We start from the raw sequence: 25746 nt of genomic DNA, 5'->3' as shown, positions 1-25746 counted from the left end.
AAAAAGCCTCCCGATGAGGCTGAAAGGAAGTAAGATTCAATTTTCCTCCAGGGAGCAAAATTGCCCTGGAGAGTGATGCAGACTCTGTAGATTTAGCATGTACAATTTTTTCTTTTCTTTTTCTTTTCTTTCTTTCTTTCTTTTTTTTTTGTGTGTGTGTTGATGCCCTGAATTTTTGGTGCTCTTGGTTACTATAGAGAATTACTCCTACAGTTTCCCTTTTCAAACGGGAACTGATGTGTTGAATGTTGTGTTTGTGCAGACAGCCTTTTCATATTTAAACTAATATGTGCATATAATTCTCCCACACACTGTTCTATATCTTGCTTATTCATTTGCATAAATATCTTTGAGATTGTTTTGTGAGTTAACTTCTTCATTTTTCCTATGACTATATTTTGTCTGGATATACTGTAGTTTAACAAGGCTACTTAATGGATTTCTGGTATTTTTGAGTTTCACAGTAAAAAACAACTATATATAATTTTTAAATATGTCTTCTTAATTTGTTTGTATTTGTAGATAAATACTTAGAGGTAGAGTTAATGATGCGAGAGTGACTAAAAGATATGTGTGTTTGAAGCTGACTCTAATTTTTTTTTCCTGATATCCGTGTTCCAATTGATATATGCATTAGTTCATTTCATGCTGCTAGGAACACAAAACCACAGACTGGGTAAGTTTTAAAGAAAGTAGGTTTATTCTGCTTGTGATTTTGGAGATGAGAGTTTGAAGAACAACATCCAGGGGTTGCATTCTCACTGGCAGAATTCCAAGATGATTTAGGACATCATCTGGGAAGAGAAATGGCACACACATGTGTATCTGTGTTAATTAGGTTTTTGTCACTGTAGACAAAATACCCTACACAAACAACTAGAGGAGAAAAGGTTTCGTTGGCTCCCAGTTTCAAAGGTCCCAGTCTGTGGTATTCTGCTTCTATTGCTATGGGCCTGAGGCAAGGCAGAACACCCTGGCTAAAGGGCTTGGGAGAGGAAAGCTTCCCAGCTTATGGTAGCTGGGAATCCTGAAAGAGAGAGAAAAGGGGTATGGACAAGACATACCCTTCCAGGGCACACCCTCGTTGGCCTATTTCTGCCATTATTGGGTACAACGTTCATTCTGTGAATTGGGTTAAATTTTTTACTCATATTTTTCAAACCTTCCTGTTTTGTATGCTTCTTTGTCATTTAGTGAGGTATATGTGTTACAGTCTTTAACACTGAAATTGTGTACTTTCTTTGAACTATTTTTCTTTAGTTGTTTTCAAATTATTTTTTGTGAATTTTGGTAGAGTACCCATAGCATAAAACAAACCATTCAACCACTTCTAAGTGATTTACATACATTCACATTGTTTGGCAACTATTGCCATCATTTATTTGTTTGTTTGTTTTTTGTCCTGAGATATTGATTCCTTTTACTAATTAAAGATTAATTCCCCATACCTCTAGCTCTAAGCCCTAATAATCAACCTGTGTTTATCAATTTGAGCACTCTAAGTATCCTATATAAGTGAAAATGCATGTCCTTTTGAGATTGGCTTATTTCACTTAGTATAATATCTGTAAGTTTAAGCCAAGTTATAATATGTGTCAGATTTTTTTTCTTTTTTAAGGCTGACTACTCTTCTATTTACTTTTATTTTTTATTTAATTTATTTTTTTAAATACATGACAGCAGAATGCATTACAATTCTTATTACACGTATAGAGCACAATTTTTCATATATCTGTTTGTATATGAAGTAGGTTGACACCCAATTTGTGTCTTCATACATGTACTTTGGATAATGATGTCCATCACATTCCATCATTCTTGCTGATCCCCTGCCTCTTCCTTTTCCCTCCCTCCCCTCTTCCCTATCTAAGGCTGACTACTCTTCTATTGTATGTATATTTTAGGTTTTACTTATCCATTCATCCATTGACTAGTATTTGGGTCACTTCTATGTTTTAGCTGTTATAAATAATGCTACTATAAACATAAGTATACAAATATCTCTTTGAGAAAATGCTTTCAATTATTTTAGGCATATACCTAGAAGTGGAATTGCTGGACTGCATTTTTTAACTTTTTAAGAAATTACCATATTGCCCTCTGTCATGGCTATGCCATTTTATACCTCTACTAGTTATATACACGGGTCTAATTCCTCCACGTCCTTACCAACACTTACTATTTTCTGTTTATTTGTGTGACCATTGTGATAATAGCTATTCTAATGGCTGTGAAGAGGCTTCTTACTGTGGCTTTGATTTCCATTTTCCTAATGATTAGGGATGCTGCACACTTTTCACGCGTTTGAATGTTTTCTTTGGTAAGATATTTATTCAAGTCCTATCCACATTTAGGAAAGGGGTTGGTCAGGATTTTTGTTGAGGTTTAGGAATTCTCTCCATAAATGTTAATATCTTTTTAGTTATGTATTTTGCACATATTTCCTTTCATTCCATGTTATTTAAATTTTTTTTAAATCTAAAGCATATTTTCTGTGTTGAGTGTGTATTTTATTTTATTTGTGGTTAAGACAATTCATGTAAACCTTCATATAAATAAATCAAATGATTGTATGTTTGACCAGGTTAAACTGGTATCATTTTTCTTAGAGAAGTAAAAATTTAACAATTTGTGTTGTCAGGTTTTCATATAACAAATACAGTCTATCTTGTATATAATCTTGTAATTATAATAAAAATATTAAATACCCCATTAACTTTTATAGTCTCTGTATTTATTTCCTCATTGCCCATTGGTTTTCCTCAAATAGTTTAACATTAATTTTTAAATACATGACTATTTTTTAAAGCACCTACAGTGTCATTTGGAAAATCAGTGTTTTTCCATGTATTTGATGCCAGACTCTCATTTTCCCTTTAGTTAGAATATAAAGTGATAGAACTTATTCACTGAGTTTATATTAATAGATGATAAAAACGTAATGTAAGGCTCAATTATTTTTAACTTGACAAGTTCTTCAGCAGAAAAGAATATATAAGAAATTATAGTTCATAATAAAATCCATTGAGGAATTCATTAGAGTACTTTCCATTTTCTTCATGATATATACAATTTGGTACCATGATAATGTGGGAGAGCTAAGAATATTTAGCAAGTAAAAATGAATAAATGGGAAGATAATATTATTTATGATAGAATAAAATGCATCTTGTTATAAAAATTATTAACTACTTCAAGGTAGTTTTATAAAACTTAATTTGGAAACTTTATGCTTTGTGTCTGACATAGCATGCATTCATCTCCCTTTCCCATAAATGAACATTTCTCTTCATTTAAGATACTATTTTGCTAATTTGCTTAGCAGTTTCAAAGCAGAAATCTAAGAGTTTAATCAAATCAATGGGAGAAAAACAAAACTTCACTGACCCTGCCAAGAGCAAGAGTGGCCTGTTGAGTGGTGGAGGGACTGTATTTCTCCACATGGTGGCCATTTCACCCACTGGTGGAAATGTCTATGGTTCTACTCTCAGAGTGAAGGATTTCTTATTTTTAGAAATGCACTAATAAAATAAATTCACCTAAGCTCTGGAGCAGAGTTTAACTTCTGGTAGTACAAAATTAGAAATCTTTTTGACCCACTTCCCAGTGAATCTGAAAAAAAAAATTGAAAAAATTTAAAAGATCTAGAAATGGTCATTAAAGCAGAGAACAAATTAAAAAGGAAAAAAAAAAACCCTTTTCAAGGAAATTTATTAAAATATAAGAATCTCTGGTGTTTGAACGAAGACCCACTGCCCCGCCCTTATCAACTAATGAATTAGAAAATTCACTACAAATGCTGCATCAAAAAGCACAGGATTCCCTCTGCCACATGACAGTTTGAGGCCTTTCTTCCCTGGAGCAGAATTTCAGAGTTTCTCATCCTGCTCTAGGCTGCTGATTACTGAGGCTAACTCTTGGATGACTGCAGTTGACAGGTGAGGACTCACCTGTGGTGCCTAACACAGACAAATAGAATGAAGGCTTTACCTTGGCAGCAGTCTGAGGAAAATTCTGCTGTCCTGATAATCATTGTCCTGGTTCAAGAAGTGGTGATTCTTTGCCAGGAAAAGTAAGCTGAGAGCTGACTGCCAAGTGCTGACTCCTTGAGGTAGTCATTGACCCCACCCCTGATTCTGGAGCAGAGTTTAGTTAGGAAGGGAAGCCATTCATAAGGTAGATAGCTCCAAACCTATCCATAAAGAATGTGATTTCATTTGTAACAGAGAATTCTATTGTGCAAATGTTGTGAGAAACAGGGAAGTTGTAGTAAGAGGCAATTGAGAGAAAATGCAGACATCAAAGGAAAATACAGCATAGACTATAGGTTGGTTACTTTGCATGAAAGAACTGGGAAGCAAAGATTAAGACAACTGGGAGGATCCCTGCCAGGGTCAGAAAAAGAAAAAAAAAATCAAAGGAGCTAGAAATCCATTTCTTCTAAAGAGCTAAAATTAGATTGGATTTGTCAGTTGAGAAATTTAGACCCCCAAAGCATTGCTGAAAATACTAGAGTCATTGGCCTACAATTAATGGCATTTAACAGCTGCTTGTGGTCAGAGAAAGAATAGTAGGGAGGCTCATCATTGCTATTGTGATCACAAGAGGACTGTAGGAATACTCCAACCTGTATCTCTCTGAGCAGAGTATAGGTGGCTTAGCCCTGAGCAGGGGAAGCTAGACTTCTTCCAAAGAATCTAGCCAGGCACTAAAGAAATGAACAAAAAAACAGTAATAAGTCCTGAGGATGGGGCGTTTCACTACCTGAAGTTGCTACTGTTTATTACCCAAAATATTCAGCTTCCAACAAAAACCACAAGGTGTGCAAAACAACAAATACTATAAGGCATGTAAGAAAAATAAATTACACGGCTTGCGAATTTATATGCCCCACATTTATATTCATTATATTATGTTATATATTTTCCAGTTATATGTGTAACATTGAACATAAAAAGTAGCATTTATGGAATATTCAGACCCTTTCAGGCAATATTAAATTTTGAGCAATTTTCTTTTACTTTCACTTGAAGCAGGCTAATGAACTATGAAATTACTACCAAACAAGTGTCCAGATAAGTAAGACAAATATGAAAAATATGGCCAAAATACAGACATTTATATTTACTTCACTGAAATTGATACCTTTATTAGATGGCTGACATTTCCTTCCTCTTAGAGAAATATTTCAAAAGATGTTTATGGAACAATCTATTAAAATAACTATATCTTCAAAGATTAATTCCAAATAAATATAACAGAAAATATACTGGGAAATACCATAAACTTCTTAGGGTCACGCCAGCAGTAATATAAAGCAGTCACTGTATAGGTAAAATTTCATGACATTTTAGAAAGGTAAATTGCACCTGCCTTAATTTTTTAATTGAAGGGAATTTTGGTTGTTATTTTCTTATTTTTGTTACAGGGCTGGGGTCTTCCAGGAAACTAACACTGTGAAGGTTCTCCTTTAAACAAAAATTCTTGTGGATAAAGTCAGTAAAATTTCAGACATGTTGCTGAGACTTAGAGGCAGGAGTCTATTAGAAGGAATAGGGATGAGGAAACGAACACTGTCTCAAGGGAGAGCGTGGGTCCTCTCAGAGAAGAGAGGGGTGGTGTGTCTTTCCTGCTCTTCAGTTGTATTGGTGTTCATCTCTTGACATTTAAATAGATGACTTCAGACTTTCAAGTCCCTCCTTCCATGACCACTCTATGTTACTTTGACCCATATTACTGCCATGGCCAGACTCTATGTTACTTTGGCCCATATGGACTGGTTCTATGGTTCAGGGGAATTCTTATGTCCCTGAGTTCTGGGATCTGGTCTGTGTAAGGGTCACAAAGAGTCATCCTTACCTGCTCCCTGCCTCTTCAGAGCAACTTGTGTTCTTCTTATCATTGGCATTTCAGCATTTGGGGCCTACATTTTTCCTGCAGATAATAGGTAGCTTGCTGAGGAATGTAACATATCCTGTCCACTTATGCCAGGCAGGGCTGCAGGTAAATTGCGTCTCGGGGAAGAAAGCATGTGGGCGTCAGCACAGTGGACCCATTTTGTAGAATTATTCCCTTGACCTCATGTACCTGCCAATCACATCTGTCTGTCCCCTATCATTATGTAGTGGCAGTTTTGTAATAACAAATAAACGGTCAAGGTAAAGATAAGCAAAGAAGAAAGGTAAGCAACACAAGCTGAATATTTGGAAAAACTAATGCTAAATTTCTTTATATACTTTCTTTTATATAGCATTTTTTTTTAAACTGGACCTATTCAATGTTCTGCTTTACAATAACATCTTTGTTTATTTGTGAATTTCAGGATACATCAACAAATGTTATCAGAGATGTTATTTTTAAAAATTAAATACTATATCACAAAGCAGCAGCATTATTTATTTTCCAGTCTTGATCAGTGAACATTCAAGGTTTTCTAAATATTTGCTATTGTAAAATATTTAAACTGAGGACTTCCGTATGTAAAAGTTGCACATGTATTTAAGTATTTATTTGGCCTATAATTCTTAGGGGCATAATTGAATGATCAGTGGCAAATAATATTTAAACACTTTTAACACAAAATGATCTCTCTCCATTAATGAAGGTTTTGTGAATTTGTATTTTTTTCAACAACTTGTCCAGATTTTTTAAGCCTTTAATAACACTGTATGTTTTCATTTGTTTCTGGTTTGCTTTTTTCAGCTAAAATAGCAATTTTTTTATTATAATTTGTATTTTTAAATTTCCCATAGAATTTAAATATGTTGCATATTCTGCTTGTTCAATTAAGAAACTTCTTTTTTTGTGACTTATCAGTTAATTTTTTTACGTATTATTCTATGGGTGTATGTGCTAATTTTTTTTTACTATTCATAAGCTCTCTATATGAAGAATGAATATACTTTTCTATGCAAAATTCCATATTTTTATACTCAATAATTCAATATTTTTCTAGTTTTACCTTTTGTTATTAAAATTCTTCTATCCCCAGATTTAAATAAATATTTAAGTATACATATTATATATAATTATACCTTTGGATTTTTTATGTTTTGTTTTGTTTTTAGTACTGGGGTTTAACCCAGGGATATTTTACCACTGAGGCAAATTTCCAGCCTTTTTTACAAGGTAGGGCCTCACTAAGTTGCTGAGGCGATTGTAGCTAAGGTTGCCCTTGAACTTATTATTCTCCTGCCTCAGTCGCCTGAGTTGCTGTGATTAGAGGAATGTACCACCATGCCCAGCCTAGTTTTTTCAAATTGTAATAAAATAAGCATAGCAGAATTTTCCATCTTATCCATTTTAAAGTATACAGTTGAATAGTGCTATGTTGATGCATATTGGTATGCAAAAATTATATATCCATCTTCACAACTCTTTTCATCCTGTAAAACTGAAATTCTATACCCATTAAACACTGACTCCCAATTTTCCATTGCAGCAGACTCTGGAAACCATCATTCCACTTTCTGTCCCTAAAATTTTGGCTACTCTAGGAAACTCATGTAAGTGGAGTCATTCAATATTTATCTGTTTGCTATTGGCTTAGTTCACCTAGCACATTTCTCTGAAAATTCATCCATGGTGTAGAATATATTAAAATATATATGTTTTAAGACTGAATAAAATTTCTTTATATGTATATACCCAGTATAGCATGTTTTACTTATTTATCTGTCTGGAGCCTCTTAAATTGTTTCCATATTAGAGCCGTTATGAATAATGCTGATCTGAATGTAGGTGTATTAAAAAATATTTGTTTGAGATTCCCCTTGCAGTTCTTTTGAACACAGTATAGTTGATGGATCATCTGGTAATGTTTTTGAGGTAAAGTGACATTGTTTTCTCCATTGGCTATGCCATTTAATATATCTACCAACAGAGCACAGGGTTCTGATTACTTCGCAACCTCTCCAATGTGTGTTATTTTCTGTTTTTTTTTTTTTTTTTTTTTTTTTTTTGTAGCCATCATAATAGGTGTGAGGTGGTATGTTTTCCTGATTTTTATTTTAATTTCCCTAGTGATTAGTGATCTTGAGTATCTCTTCCTGTCCTTATTAGTGTTTGTATATCTTTGTTAGAGAAATGCGTATTTAAGATCTTTGCCAAGTTTTGAATTGTCTTGACTGGTCTTTAAATGGTTTTGTTTTATTGAATTTTAAGCATTTTCTATATGTCCTGGAAAACTGTGGTTTGGATCTGGAATGCCCCCCTCCCTCAAAGCTCATGTGTTGAAATCATGTTCAAAGTTCAGAAGAAGGGGATTTTAGGCAATGATTGGCTCACAAGGGCTCTGATCTCATCACATTGATAGATGAATGGCATTCTGAGGGATGGATGTAGGTGGTGAATTAGGTCCCTGAGGGCATGCTCTGGAAGGGTTTAACTTCTCCCTTGCTCCTTCCCCCCTTACTCTCTCTCTACTTCTAAGTTGCCATGAGCTGAGAAGTTTTCCTCTGCCATACCCTTCTGCCATCATGTTCTGCTTCTTATCAGTCCCAAAGGAATAAAACTGTAAAACCATGGACTGAATCCTCTGAAACAAAATCATCTGAGCCAAAACAGCTCTTTCTTCCTTTAAGTTGTTCTTGTCAGGTATTTTGGTTGCAGCAATGAAAAGCTGCCCAACAGGTATATTAATACTTTATCAGATAGATGATTTGCAAATATTTTCTCCTATTCAATAAGCTAAGTATTTTTGTCTATTAATAATCTTTTAATGCATAAAAGTTTTTCATTTTCATGAAGTCCAAATTGTCTGTTTTTCTTTTGTTGCCTATACATATAGTGTAATATCCAATAAATCACCGCCCATTGCAGTACAGGGAATCTCCCCACTATGTTTTCTCTTAAGAATTTTATAGTTTCAACTCTTTGATCTAGTTTGAGATAATTTTGTTGGAGTTAGTTAATTGTCCAACTTCATTATTTTATATGTGGATATCAGGTTTTCTGCTCCATTTGTTGAAGATATTGACCTTTGTTTCATAAAATGGTTTCAATATATCTGTTGAAAATTATTTTCTCATATACTTTGTAAAGCTTTATCTCTGGGGTCTAGTGTATTTCATTGGTCTACATGTGTACCAGTACTACAGTTTCCATTATTGTAGATTTTAGATCAGGAAATGTAAAGCATCCTTCAACTTTGTTTTCTTTTTCTTTTTTTTTAGCATTGTTTTGGCTGTTCAATTATCTCTGAAATCAGATTTCACATCACTTTAAGGATGGCTTTTTCTAAATTTTCAACAAACATTATTGGGATTTCTGTAGAAATTGTATTGAATCTATATATTACTTTTGGAAGCATTGTCTTTCCAGCAGTAATCAATCTTTCAAATCATAGGCATGAAATTTGTTTTCATTTACTCATATCTTCTTTGATTTCTTTTAACAATACTGTGTAGTTTTCATTGTGCAAGTGTACTTTCTTGATTAACTTAATTCTCAGTGTTTTATTCTTTGCAATGCTACGTGATTCTTCATTTTTTTTCAAATTTCTCATTGCTAATGCACAGACATGACAGCTAAATTTTACACATGACTTTTTATTCTGCTGAATTCATTTATCATTTATTATTTTGCTACAGTATAGACATAAGTAAATGTGAAATCTTTGGAATTCACTATATGTAATAATTATGTCATCTACAAACAGAGATAATATTAAAACTAACTTTTTAAATCTATTAAATTTGTGCCCTGACTTATTGTTGATCTTGGAAAATATCACATGGTAACTTGAGAAAAATGTGAATTTTGTTGTTCCTGGTTTTAAATTAAAAACATTCAATTAAGAAGTAAAAAAAAAAAAAAACATTTTGTGAGGATTTTAGGTAAAAATCTATTCTACAAAATTTTCCAGTTTCAACAGTAACATTTTTTTAAAAATTGACTTCCATGTGCTTGTAAAACTTATATTTGTCTATTTATTCTGAAGTCTTAAAAGTAAGTATATAAGTCTTTGATCCTATATATATATATAGGCATACTGGTGTATATCATTTTTCTCTCCATATTTCTTCTTTGCCGATTATAATACTATAGTTTTCATATGCTTTATATTTTTCATTTTAGACAAAAACACATTGGAAGTCTTAGAAAATATGCAGAACACATCTATGAGGATAACAATAAAACTCTGATGAAAGGGAAAAAAATCTAAATAAATGGAGGGACATTCCATGTCCATGAAGGCAGATTTAATAGTGTCAATCTACCTATTTTTCCAGAATTGACTTCTAGAGCCAGTGCAATTCCAAACAAAGTCCCAGTAAGTGGTTTGTGTATACTGACAAGCTTATTCTATAGTTTATATGGAAATGCAAAAGATCCATATTTGCCAACAAACCATTAACAGAGAAAAAAAAAATCAGAGGGCTGATAATACTAGGCACAAAAGTCTCTAAAGCCATAGAAGTCTAGACAGTGTAATATGTGGAAGGATGGAAGAAAGAGAATGAAAATAGACAAATGATCAATGCGAAAGAATAGAGAAGCCAGAAGTTCAAATAGATAAATAATCAGGATTGCACAGAAATAGAATCATACAATTACAGCCAATGGATATTTGGCCAAGGAGCAATAGCAATTCAGTGTGTACAGAAAATCTTTTGCAAAAAAATTGTGCTGCAACAATTGGACATCCACATTCAAAAAAGAAAAATATATCTAAACACAGACGATATTCCTTCAACAAAAATGAACTCATATTTGATTATAGAACTAAAAGCAAAATGCAGATCATAAAACTCATAGAGGATAACAGAGCAGAATGTCTAGATGATGCTTTTTGCTCACGCTGTATTTGACATAATTAATATTAGTAACACTGTCCACAAAAGAAAACATGAGTAAGTGGGACCCTATTATAAATCAAAACTGCTTTTCAAAAATGCTCCCTGAGATTTGCCACACATTGGGAGAAAATCCTTATTAAATACACATCTGAAAAGTATTAATGACAATTTTTACAAAAATAAACTAGGGAAATAAGCCTGGCCTTTTGCATTTTTGTAACAGCAAAAGAAAGAACAAATGGCAATAACTGATCATCTAATTTTCTTCAACTTTAACCTCTGGTCCCACTTTATAGATCTGTATTTGAACATTTTGTGTCCATTTATTCTAAAAGTGGTTGATATTACTTATACCACCTGAGCATGCTGGTCCCTCTCCACTCTTGGTTCCTAGATCTTTCGAAGAGGATAAATAACCTGTATTAAATTTGGGAACAAAACAAACTAACTAAAAAAAAAAAAAAAATGAATTCCTGCAGAATTTTCTGGACAGGGTTTTCTTGTCCTACTTCTACTGTGGTAGTAGGAGCAAATGTGACTCCATTTTGTTTTATGACTTCATCCTGTAAAACAACCATGCCAAGTAGAAGGGTCATGACTGGGGCAAAATGTTCTTTTCCTTTTGCTATAGAAACCTTTAAGAACACGGAACTACCTAATGGGGCATTGTTTCTGTAACTAGGGTAACGGGGCTCTGTTTCTGTAACTAGGGTAACAGGGCTCTGTTTCTGTAACTGGGGTGACTGGGCTAACTTTGATTGGTTAGGCTTCCCTCCGCTTGACTGCACTGTCCAGCTTCTGTAACCTGGCTTGCTTGCATTGGCTAGACACCCCCCCGCCCGCAACATCCCTTTTGTGGTTTTCAGGCTTATAAGGAGAGCCCTTGCAATAGTTCGGGGCTGATCAGGGGAACAGCTTTATGTTCTGGTCAGCCGCCACCGGTGCGCTTCAATAAAGGCTTGATTCGATTATACGTTTGTGGTCTGGAAGTCAGTTTATGAAACCCTGGGACAAAGCTTTAACTATAACACTACTATCTGAACCTCCCCACCCCCATTCATGGCTCTATCCCTCCCCAACACACACATCATGCTATTTATTAGAAGCAGCTCCATAGCTGATAGGTACACTTCTCTGAAAACTGTTATTAAAAAAAAGAAATGTGCTTTCTTTAGCTCTTTTCTAACTTGGGGAGAAAAGTGAGTACCCAGTCATTTTTATCTTCACTATTTTATCTTCATTAGATAGACTTTGACTAATACTTAAGATTAAGATATTTCTCTGATCAGGTCATGTGGCCAGTTCAAAGAAATGGCTTTTTAGTAATATTATAATGCCAAATATTCTCTATATAAGTGGAAGTTACTCTGTACAACTGCAGAGCCACTGAATTATCAATTTGTATATATATTATGGGCTTTGTTAAAGAAGTTTACTATTACCTGTTATACATAGATATAAATTTTTCCACATTACTCAGATCTTCTTTATATTTCCTTGAAGAAATATGTTATATTAAGATCTTTCATCACATCTTTTCCTTTCAACAATTCTGAAAAACATGCAATACCATTATGTTTTCCATTATTTCCTTTGTTTTCACTTTGAAACTTAAGCACCAACAACATGAAACAACCCTCTGGTCTATTTTTGTTGTTGTTTTGCCTCATTCAAATTACATTATTATAACTGTACTTCCTTATCTTCTTATAATGTGTAAGATACAGCTTTCATTATTGTATGTTTGAGAAATGAATGGCAAAGCTTTGTTTTAGATGAGAACTTCATAAATATTCTAGTTGAATTTTTATATTTTAATATTTTGTGTATTTTAAAAGGAATAATTTTTATGACTCATCTAATTCACTAATTATTTTTTAATTCCATTGTATTAAGCATTAATAATTGTTATATTTATTCACATTTTTCCCCAGAGTTGGAAAAAATACAGAAAATATTGTTTGAAGATTCTGGTGGTTGTATTCAATCATTTTAATGGTTTTCATTATTCTTATTGCATTATCATGTAGATTCTCTCTGATGAAAGAAAAGGCATTTCAATTTTATTCTCTTTTCCTCAACCCCAATTAAAATTTTAATTTTAAGCTTTACATGCATGTAATGTGCAATCAATGAGTCTCAAACAATTTTTAAAAAGTGAAAAACAGCAGTCTCTGGATAGTTTCTTCCATATTCTATTCTACAAACAAATATACTCAATCCTTTTGGCTTTTTAAAAAATAATTATTATTATTCCCATATTTTTAAACAGTATGATTAAACTGGTGCCAGTTTTTCCCTTAGGTTTTGACATTTTCTATTGTCCACCATATGGAAGAAGATGATTTGTTTCTTCTCTTCTCCATGACTGAAAGGAGTGACACAGAGAGGGAAGCATGGAGACAGGAAAAATATAATAAAGGATAGTTATTTCATGTTCTCCCAAAATCTTCACCACTATGAAATACTAATCACAGAAGAGCTAAATTTTAGAGAATGAGGTTTTTTTATTTTCCCCAGGGTCATTTATCATTTCTGAGAATTGGGTTGCTTATCATTTTAAATAACTTATCCCTTTCCCCATTGCTGGTGTCTCTAGATATTCTCCAGATCTTTTCCTTCTCCTCCCTTTGACAGCATTTCTTCCAGCGATTTCTTGAAGACCAGCTCCAATCATGACAAGACTTTCTTCAGACCTATACAAATGTGCTTTCTCATTTTGGTTGAATATGACTTTTACTAGCCTCCTATAATTAAAATTTTTTTGGAATTTTTATTCCTGAAAATATTTTTGTTTTTTTTTTCTAATCATCTTGTGATAGTTTACTTGAATATCTCTACTAGATTCTAATAATAATATCACATGGTAAAACATAACTTATCTAAAGTAGCAAACAGAACTGTTCCTTCTCAATCTTCAGATGAGTGGATTCTCTTATCTATGTTTATCATCAGGTACTTTCTACAATCTAGTCCTTTACATATGAAAATATTTTGTATATGTAGATTTAGTTTATATTTTTTATGAGTATATGCTAATGTTGACATATTGTCTAATTCAAAATAAACATAATATCCAAAATGAAAACAATAATGAGAAGTTTTATTTTTCATTGATTTCTTTGTTTTATATTAAAAATTTTTGTTAGAACATTATATTTATACATAATGTTAGGGATCATTTTGACATAATTCTCTATATATGTGGATTATAATTTGCTCCAATTTAGTCCCTAGTCCTTCCCCTTTCCCTTCTTTGTTCTCTCCCCCATTCCTCTTCTCTGCTCCATGGTCTTTTATTTATTCAAAGATTTTTTTTTTTCAAATTAGTACATTATAGAGACACATAAAGGTAAAATTCATTGTGGTATATTTATAAATATATACATATGATAGTGTGATCTTTGTTTTACTTTTCTTTGCCAATCTCTTTTATCTCTGGTTAAATATTAGAATTGGTTTTGCATACCTGTTTCTACATTCAATCGTATACAATATGTTGCTTTCACTGAGTACAAAAGAAAACTTGACTTAACTCAGATACTTAGCAAAGAAGAATAATATTTTATGTTTTTTAAAAAAATATTTGTAATACACTTTTTGAATATAAAAAACTCAACAAGTAGTAGAATTTTAATGGTTAGGAGCATTGCAGATTTTAAATGAATATCAAGTTTTTTTTTTTTTTTTTAAATTATCAGGTACAGTACAATCCATTCATTGGTTTAACTTAATTTTGAATAGAATATTTTACTTAGGTATTAGTTGGTGGTATGTGTTAGTGATTTGGATAATGTTGGTTTATTTATTTATACATCTTTTTGAAGTTTTGACCATTTCAAAATACAATATAAAAATATTGTATTCATTATTAGTATAGTTATCAATCTTATTAGAACATTCTTTTTTAAGTTTTGGGAAGCTAGCTGTTAAATTTATAGTGACCTATTCAAATTTTCAAAAATTATGATGTATTTTCCTTGTTAGGAAGAATTTTATCATTAGCAAAACTATACACACATCAACATGCCCATGTGTGTCTATCATTTATCTATCATTTTTCTATCTATACTTGAAGTTGTTTTCCTACAGGTGACAGGCTCGATTCTTTTATTTTCAAGAAAATTACCCCTAAATCTCCATGTCTAAATAAACTAAATCTGGCTGCCATTTGATGTTTCAATTTAAAATTATAATACATGAAAATCTGCTGGTTTAATTTACAACTCAATCTGCCAGTGCTTTTCATTGAGAAAAAAAAAAAATTGGGTTGTAGAAGTGTTTTACCTTTCATTCTGTTTTGTCCTACCACGTATTAAAAAATACAGGTACTCAGGTTGTTTTCAATCATTTTAATATCAGATATTAAGAAGTAATAATTCTTACTGATTCATTAAAATTAAAGACATTCTAAAGTGAAATTGGCATCATTTTTTTCTTTTTATAAAATGCCAAATAACTACTGCTAAGAAAATAATGACTATTTGAAGAGTTTATTGTTATCATTATGATTTGTGCCAAAGAGTTCAAATCACACATCATCATTTCAGTAACACCAGAGAAAGTGTAAACTCATGGAAAATAGCAAACAATATCTTTAGTATTGATACAGAAATAATTTTGAACCTCTGAAATCTCCAAAAGGGTCATGGTGCCCTCAGGCATCTGAGGGAACATTTTAAGAACTTTTAATATTGATCTCAAATCTTAAGATGAGAACATTCATAATGGATCATAGAAGTCATTTTTATGATTATCATGTTTTATGTAGAAGTATATATTTTACAAATCAAAACTGGAACAAAGTTTTTTTTTTCTTATTTCCATGTGCCTTAAGAATAATATTTATTCATCACAGATAGCTTCAGTCCAAATTTTCAAGTTTGTGGTCTTCTACACTTTTCCATATTTTTCTGGCTATTTTAATGAAAATCTATAGAAGTAGAATTGAAAGTAATAATCAGATGTCATTTTGAGCCAGAAATAATTGAGTTCTGAGGGATAACATTGGTTCTGTACTTCAGCAAATAGGAACATGGGGAAGCAAACTTGAAGCTCTTGGAGTCAAGTCTCAATTCTACTCAGTAGTCTTGAGTACATTTTGACTTACACATTTCTTCACAATCCTTTAGTCATGTATCCAATGTTGAACAGGAACATGTCCATGTTTGCAGAAGCAATACTGACATTTTATTATATCATATGTATTCCATAGCAGTTCTGTACCATAGTACAATAGGAGAGGGGCTGCAGGGATCAAGACAAAGGCAAATTTAGATATATGGGTAGTTTGAAGTTTGCATCAGTTGAGAAACTTGTAACTTAGTGTATTTCTCGTCTATTTTCTGGCCTTTTTCTCACACTTGAAATAATCCAAAACCTCAGTAAATACATTTTAATATGTAAACTATAATAAGCAGAAATGGGCTTTAAAAAGCTTAATGATACTTAAACTAATTATTTAGAAGTGCAAATTTCCACATTTATCCGAGATCATCAAGCCTCCAGGAATGACTGATTGGGCCACTCTGGGTGCAATGCCATTTAAATGCAATAACTTGAAAATATTCAATGAAATATGGCCTCTTTCCTTTGCAATCTATAATTAAAATGTCAATTTTATCTCAGCAATCTATGTAAATTTACATTTAGAATGAGCAAATTAAGTTTTTATTATAGCCTAAAGTATTTATTGTTCCTTTTTATGTTTGGGCATTTTTAAGGGAAAGAGAAAGAGTGTTAAATGGAAAAGCATTTGAAAAATAACCCTTGTAAGTGATAATAATGTAGCAAGTTCAGCTTTATCACATGACCCATAGGTGGTTATTCAAGTCCACTGCAATATCAGATGCAAGACAGCTTGTTTAAACAAGGGAAAGCCAATTGCACTATGAAGGAATATACTTACTCTACAATCATAATTTACATGCTATAAAGCCACCATCTCAGAAAATACGTTAGTATGCACTACAGATGACTAGTCAGAAGATAAAAATCAGCATAGGTTTTCAAAGTAACTCTATCTTCCTATTTAAGGATACTTTTCTAGTCACAGCAGCTGGGAAAACTCATTAAGTTACTGGAAATGAGCCTAGCTTTGCCTTTATTATCAGTACTGTGATAAAGCTTCCTGGACTGCATAAGAGAACTGTTAAAGAGAGAGTTTTGTAGTCTTCATTTTTTATATAGTTACATATTTTTGCAATAACAAATGTAGTTGTAAAACACAAGATGTTTTTCATTCCCAAACTGGTTGGGGGTGGGTCTTAGAAAGGGAGAATTCTATGTTTGATGCAATTTGAATATTGTAGGAGGATGCTTTACATAGGTTTTCCCTTCTATAGGCCTAGTTTCCAAACAGTGTTGCTGCCAAGTATCTTTTGCCCAGTAGGATTGAGTAGAAATGGAAGAGTGCAGATGGAGTGAGAGCAGGACTGCTAATCAAAGGTGAACCATTTTCCCCCATAATGCAAGAGTAAATTTATGGTGAGAGCATGGCTTTGGAAAGAAAACATTGATATGTACAAAGTGTTTCCAATTATTATTTGCATTTGACAAATAAAGAAATTGAACTGAAGGGTATAATAAAATGCTTACACAAAAGTACTTAAAAAAGAAGGAAGATGTTGTTAAGGTTTATATATTAGGGGTCCCACAAAAGCTCATGTGTGAGACAATGCAAGAAAGTTCAGAGGTGAAATGATTGGGTTATGAGACTCTTAAGCTAATCAGTGCATTAATCCACTGATAGAAGTTTACTGGGAGATAATTGTAGGCAGGTAAGGTATGACTGGGGAAGGTAAGTCATTGGGAGCAAGTTTTTGGGGTATATATTTTGTCTTTGTTGAGTGGAACTCTTCCTCTATTTCCCACTGTACTGTGCTGAGCTGCTTTCCTTGGACCCAGAGCAGTGGAGCTGGCCATCCATGGACTGAGACCTCTGAAACCATGAGCACCAAATTAAATTTTCCTACTCTAAAATTGTTCTTGTTGGGTTGTGACAGTGGCAGAAAAATATGACTAAAATAGATGGGTTCAAATCCATATCCATCTTATTCTGAAGTGCATGTACTCCCTGACCCATGGGAGTAGCCAGCAGTCCTCTGAGTTCTAACTCTAGTAATGTCAACAGAAATGCTGTTCATTTATCTTTACTCAGTGGAAATAAGTACTGCTTCAAATCTGGCAGAGTAGTATCAGAGGTACTGATCAGACAGCAATTCTTCTATCTCCTGTTTAATGGAACCAGGCAATATTTTGATTCACCTACTGAATCACAATCACCTTCTTGGGCTGAGAAGGAAGCTGAAATTCCATTTCCACTGGATAAAGCAAATATTGCTCTCACTCTTCCATCAGGACATTCTCAGCAGAGCCCAATGTCAACTTGAATCTCCACCCGCACCTAGAAGCTAGACTAACAAAGTCTTACAAGGCAAGGCATGTCACCACTAGGATAGCTACTCCAGTGTGATGAAGCTTAATGGGAGCTGAACCTACACATCCATGTAGCAGCAATGAGAGTAAACCCTGCAGCAACAAGGAGGAATGAGTCATCCCGCCATGACTCCCCTTCTTGGCATTATTGAGGTCTATCGGGAGATTCACATCCTGCCTCTCATCTGTGAAGAAGCTATATGAGTCTGTGTACCATTTTGCTTAGGTAATTTGGGCAGGACCATCAAAATGCTGCATATACACAATTATCTGGTGTCTCTCTCGCTCTCTCTCTCTCTCTCTCTCTCTCTCTCTCTTTCATCCTAACAGTGAAACTGTATTAAAAATAAAGATTAAAAAATATTCATATCTTAATTAACATCCAAAATGAAAAAATAAAATAAAAAGTGTCTTGATATACAAGAAGTGGGTGAACCATGATTTTAATTAGAAAAAAAAAATTCAGTACCAAGAAGGATCAGATGTTGGATTATTCTGTGAAGAATTTTAAAGCTTCCATCATTAAAAATGCCTTCATAAGCAACAATGAATTCTCTTAAAACAAGTGAAAAAATGTAAAATTTAATAAAAATTGCAAAAGATGTAGAGATGGAAACAGTGTATAATACAAGGGTGCTAATTATAAAATGGAGTAGCTTTTAAATTGATGAAGGTCTGAAATTTTTCAGGAACAATAGAATATTCCTAAAAGAGAACCCTTTAGACAGAACTGACCTTTTAATAGAAAGAATGGCTGTCTGAAGGCAATGGAATGATATTTTAAAGAGCTGAAAGAAAATGACTGCTACCTAGAATTCCATACCAAGTGAAAATATATCTCAAGAATAAAGGTTTAAAAGAGGACATTTTTTAAAAAAAGCAAAAATGAATGAAATTCATTACCTATAAAATTTATACTCAAGAATACTAAAAGGAAAATTTGAAGAAAGGAATATTTTGGATAATGTGGTGATGAATTTTATGTTCCAAATTGACTAGGAAATAGTGTGTCCAGATATTTAGCCATACATTCTGTATAGGTCAGTAATGGTGTTTTGGATGAGATAAACTTTTATTTTAATTAGTATACTGGATAAAGCAGCAGAGGGCCCTTCCTGATGTAGGTGGGAGACACTAAGCCACAGATCCAGAAATTCAGAGAATGTCAACTGGGAAAAATGTAAAAACTAAAAAACCAACTCCCCAAACAAAACCACAAGTGTATATATATATATATATATATATATATATATATATATATATATATATATATAATATTGAAACTTCTTCCATAATTCAAGAAAAGGGAAAAATATTGAAAGAAGTCAGGGGAAAAGAACATCTTATCTTTAGAGGAGTAATCTGATTTCAACAAAAATTCAAGAAATTAGGGAGTGGAGTGAAATTTTTAAAACAATGAATGTAAAAACAAACAAAAAATCAGCCTAGAATTCTTTGCCTTAAAAAAATTGCTTAAAAGTGAAGGGGAAAATTTTCTGAATCTAGCAAAAATGCTTAGATTTGTGGCCAGCCACCTACTATTATGGTTTGAATGTGAGGTATCCTTCAAACCCTCATGTGTGAGACAATGCAAGAAGTTCTAGAGAACAAATGATTGGGTTATGAGAGTCTAAACCCAATCAGTGAATTAATCCCTTCATGGGAATTAACTGAGTGGTAACTGAAGGAGAGTAGGGTGTGGCTGGAGGAGGTAGGTCATTGGGGTGTGGCTTTTGGGTATATATTTTGTATCTAGTGAGAGGAATCTCTCTCTCTGCTTTCTGATCATCATGGGAACTGCTTACTTCTACAACACTTCCATGATGTTCAGCTTCACCTCAAATGAGCCTGTGTCTATAGACTGAGAACTTGGAAACAGTGGGCACCCACACAAACTCTTCCTTCCTAAAATTGTTCCTGTTGAGTCTTTAAGTCACAGCAGTGAAAAAGTTGACTAAAACACCCCACCTTTCAAGGTATATTAAAAGAATTTACTCAGACAGGAGGAACATAAAAGAGGTCAGAAACTCAGATCTACATAAAAAATGATGAACATCAGACAGTGGCTAAATTAATGTCAGGTTATTTTTCTTATTAATTGATGACAGACCAATGTTTCATGATAAAGCTAATAATTTATTTGACTGTGTGAATGTTTTTATTTATGTTTAAAATTAATGTTATCAATGACACATGTGGAAGAAGGGATATATTAGGAAGTTAATTATAATAAGGTACTGACAGTAAAGTGCTACAGTATTATTTGTAAATAGCCTTGGGTAAGTTGTAAATGTACATTTCAAAGCCTGGGTCAATCACTAAAAAGGACAACAAATATAAATCCAGAACAAATAAAGTAAATAGAATTCCAGCTATATCAATAATTACTTTAAACATGAATAGTCCAAATTTATCAACTATGAGATAGAGATTGTCAGAGTGGATAAAAAAAAAAGATCTAATTGTATATTATCTGCAACAAATTTACTTAAAGCATAAAGATACTTCTAGATTAAGAGTGAATGTAGAAATGATGTAGCATGGTGACATTTATTAAAGGGAAATGGGAATACATGTATTAAATTTAGCTAGAGAATATTTCACAGCAAGAAGGTATTAGGTGTTGTAGAGGTGCATTATACAGCAATAATTGGGTAAACATTCTTTATAATCCTTAATGCATGTAGGCATAACAATAGAATATCAAAATATATTACACAGAAATTGATAGAAATGTAAGGAGAAATAGATGAGTCCACTATCATAGTTGTAAATTTTAGCACACATTTATCAAAAATTGACAGAACCAACAGGTGGAAAATAAGTTAAGGATATAGTTGAACTAAAGAGCATCATCTAGCAACTTAACATGATGGACATCTATAAACTATTTCACCCAACATTACCAGATTACATGTTCTTCTCAAGCTCATATAAAAAAATTCACCAACATAGAGTATATTTCAAATTATAAGACAGAGCTCAACAAACTTAAGAGAGCAGAAATCATAAAACACAAAACATTCCACAATAGTGGAATTAACCTAAAAATTAATAAGAAAAATATAGTTAGAAAATGGATATTGAGTAATACACAGGCTCTTGCACATGCTAGCGAAGCACTGTACCTCTAAGCTACACCCCCAGGCCCTCAAAACACCTTTAAAACTAAAATTTTAAAATAGATTTTTTCCAAAGCATAAACCACATCAAATATCCAAGAAAAGGCTTAACCTGAAAGTAGAATGTTTCTTCACGTAAAGTTACTAAAAGGTCCTTGAGAAAACTATAGACCTTTGCAAACTAAAAGAATATATCATTCTTACTGCTTGGAAAACTCAGTTCTTTGAATATGTCAGAATTTCAATTTTCAATGAATTGACAATAAAGATCTCAATTTGACCTGCTGATTTTTACACTGCTGTATTCATGGAAAGGTTAAATCCTACAATTGTGAAGATAAACTAGAAAAGGCAAATACAAGGCAAATATATTTACTATACTAAATTTCAAGAATTAGTAGAAGACCATATTAAATAATTCAACGTCAGATTACTGCATCATCAATTAACCTAAAGTAAAAGATGATACATGTATAGGAATTTTGATTAATGACAAGTTTCCATTTCAAAGCAGTAGATACAAGATGATCTTTTGAAGAAATAGTGTATTTTTTATTAAAAATCCATAGAGAACAAATAATAAAGTATGAACTCGATGATATACTATGTCATATTAATTCCAAGTAGATTATAGATCAAAATCCACAATAGAATAACAATTGTTCTAGAAGATATTGTAAGAGAAGATATTTATGATTTTGAACTACTAAATGAGTTTTATAAGAAGAGACAAAAATTAAGTTTTTGTAAAGGAAATTATCAATATATGAAATTGTATTAGAAATAGGGCCTAGTCATCAAGAGAAACCATTAGCAGAAGGAGAAAGGAATTCACTGTTTGGGAAACATAATAGTACTAATATTATGCTTATAATAAGACAAGGAGAGTTTGTAGTTTATTTTACTAATAATGACTAAAAATTTTATAAAGACAGGAAGCCCAAGTTATAATTGACCAAAAGCTTAAATAAGCAGGGACTTTAAAAAGAAAATCCTTTCTAAGGAAGAGGATAGAGGGAGGTCGAATAATAGGCACTAGAGAAATACTACGCACTAGCATGCTATAGCCAAGTGGGGGGCACAGTTTTCAATAACTTCTTGCATATTTTATGAATACTTAAAGAGGATCTTAAGTTGGGTGTGGTGGCACACACTTGTAATCCCAGGGTTTCAGGAAACTGAGACAGGAGAACCATCATTTCAAGGCTAGCCTCAGTAATTAAGCAAGATCCTATGGCAACTTGGTGAAACTCTGTCTCAAAATTAAAAAATAAAATAAAATTAAAAAAAAAATAAGCCTGGGGATGTGGCTCAGTGGCGAACTGCCCCTAGGTTCAATTCCCAGTACTACAAACAAACAAAGCAATAAAAATAAAATAAAGGAGCTCAAATATCCCAAACATCAAGTAAACATAAAGAGATAGAAATGTTAATTACCTTGAATTGGTCAATACACATTTATACATGTATTGAAATATTGTACTGTATCTCATAGTTTACAATTATTAAATATTTATAAAAAATTGAAAGAAATCTTTATGGCAATGGAAATATTAAATACCCTAGTTTGATCATCATATATACTTACAAGACATTATCGCACTGTATCCCATAAACATGCAAAATTAAAAATAATTGATAAAAGAAAATTTCTTACAAAAAATCACAAATAATAAACATATAAAGATGAATCAGAAATGAAAATCAAACCCCATAGAGATAAGCCATAGTAAAAGCAACAGCATGGCTAAAATGCAAAATAGACCATCTCGAGTCCTGGACCCAGTGCAGCACAACTTGATCTCTCTATGTCACTGATGGGAATATAAATTGGTCTAATTACTTTGGAAGAACTGGAAGTATCTGTTTAGTTGACTAATGCATACCCAATAAGTTAGCAATTCACATGCAAAGCATAGTCAATAGAATTGCATGAGCATGTAGCAAAGATAGGGGCATAAATGCTCACAGAAGCATCATAATAGCCCCAACCTGGAATTACTGAAAAATATTTCCCACATGGAATGCCATGTAGTTTTTGTAGTAATGATATGAATGTATATCATATAATTATAAAAATGAGAGGTATATCCAAGGATACAAATATTACAAATGTAATATCACATAAAAAAGCAAATTAAAATGATAATAATCTATTTTTCATTTATATAAAATGTAAAACCGGTATATCTGAGACTTTGTTTTTTAAACTCAGGACAGTGGTTGCCTTTGTGGCAGAGGATTGGTGCTGCTTTTGGAGGGGACCACAGTGGGAAGGGAGACAGAGACACTTGCCTTTTCTGTTGCCTTTGATGATGTTTCTGCAGACTGATTTGATTACATTACATTGGGCTGAAGTTTTCTTCATTCACTTTATATGGGTTGTTATAAAGAAGTTGGAATGTAAGTAGAATAGAGTACTTTGTATTAATTATGCTTAATTAAACTTAAAGTTGACATAAAACTAGGTCTTTTTTTAGGCATACAGAGTGAAGAAATGGAAGACTTCTTTTTAAACCTAATGACTTGAAGAAAACGAGATTGAGTGACTTGCGGGAAAGGAAACTTTTAAGATGTGGTCAGGTCTTCTTAATCACTCATGTGTACAAACCAACTATAATTAACAGAATGGAGGAAAGTGTTTTTAGTTTTCCATAGATTCAGGTCTTTTCAATAATTATTATGTGTTTTCCTATATGTTTAATAATTTATAGAATGCTTTAAGGTAAAAAGGTAAGTTGAAATTATTAAGACTGCCAAAAAGTGTCACCAAATATTTGTAATGGCTTTAACTAAAAACAAGCAAAATAAAACAAAAAAATACTAATTTTTAATAAAAAAATTTAACTCAAATTTAAAAATGTATAGTAGTTAAGAATTTAAAACATTATTTAGTGTGCTGACATTTCACTCCTCTTTTTAAGTATTATATTCAATTTTATTGCTATCTAAATAGGCTCATTTTATGTACCTATTGTTGTATTAAAGTTTAAAAAAATATGCCTTTTTTAGGATTACAATGTTATCTGCTTTTTAAAGTTCTTAATTCATTTTTTAATTAATTCTAATCAGTTATACATGACAGTACAAAGCTCTTCATTCATTGTGTACAAATGGAGAAGAAATTTTTGCTTCTCTGGTTGTACATGAAGTACAGTCACACCATTCGTGCAATCATACATGTACCTAGGGTAATGATGTCTGTCTCATTCCACCATCTTACCTACCCCTTTGCCCCCTCCCCCCTCCCCTTTGCCCTATCCAACATTCTTCCACTCATCCCATGCCACCCCCCATTATGGATTAACATCCACTTATCAGAGAAAACTTTGGGCCCCTGGTATTTTGGGATGGGTTTATTTTGTTTAACATGATATTTTCCAACTCCATCCATTTACCTGAAAATGCCATAATTTTATTCTCTTTTAATGCTGAGTTATAATCCATTGTGTATGTGTACCACAGTTTCTTTATCCATCTTTTGAAGGGCATCTAGGTTGGTTCCACAGTTTAGTAATTGTGAATCATGCTACTATAAACATTGAAGTGGAAACTGTAGTATGCTTTAAGTCTTTGGGTATAGACTGAGGAGAGGGGTAGCTGGGTCAAATGGTGGTGCCATTCCAAGTTTTCTAGGGAATGAATCTCCATACTGCTTTCAGGATTGGTTGCACCAATTTGCAGTCCCACCAGCAATGTATCTGTGCCTCTTCCCCCACGTCCTTGCCAACACTTACTGTTGCCTGTATTCTTGACAACTGTCCTTCTGACTGGAGTGAGATGAAATCTTTCAGTAGTTTCAATTTGCATTACTCTAATTACTAGAGATGTTGAATATTTTTTTCATATATTTGTTGATCAAATGTATATCTTCTGAGAAGTGTCTGTTCAGCTCCTTAGCCCATTTATTGATTGTTTTTTTTTTTTTTTGTGTGTGTGTGTGTGTGTTTTGAATTCTTTATATATTCTGGAGATTAATGCTCGATCTGATGTGCTAATCTCCACAATTCATTCTTATTTGGAGTAAGAGTTGTTGTGGATCATGCCTAAGTCTAGGTATCTTTTAAAGAAAAGCACAGCAGGAACAGTAGTTGTCACTTTGTCACTGACTTCCACACAGAGTTAACCTTGCCTCCTCCCACACAAGTGGAGCTATGGCTGTCAAGTCCTGAGGACTGGAGGACTTTGCTTTGGTCTTGGTTTTCTGTCTTCCCTGTTGTCTCTGTTAGCAATTAATTCTATGAACTGGATCTTATGCTGCTGCGAAACTGATAATTTGTAGATGAGGGTTTTGAAAAGTTGGGAGGCCTTTCATGAGTGTGGTAATAAAGTGACCAAAAGTAAAGGGATTAAAATTTGAGCAAGCATCTGTTATCAAACTAATATGT

Source organism: Marmota monax, unplaced genomic scaffold (assembly GCF_021218885.2).
Source record: "Marmota monax isolate L192 unplaced genomic scaffold, Marmota_monax_Labrador192_F-V1.1 WCK01_AAM20220418_F8-fsc00272, whole genome shotgun sequence".
Classification (NCBI taxonomy): domain Eukaryota; kingdom Metazoa; phylum Chordata; class Mammalia; order Rodentia; family Sciuridae; genus Marmota; species Marmota monax.
Note: the sequence above shows the minus strand (reverse complement) of the source record.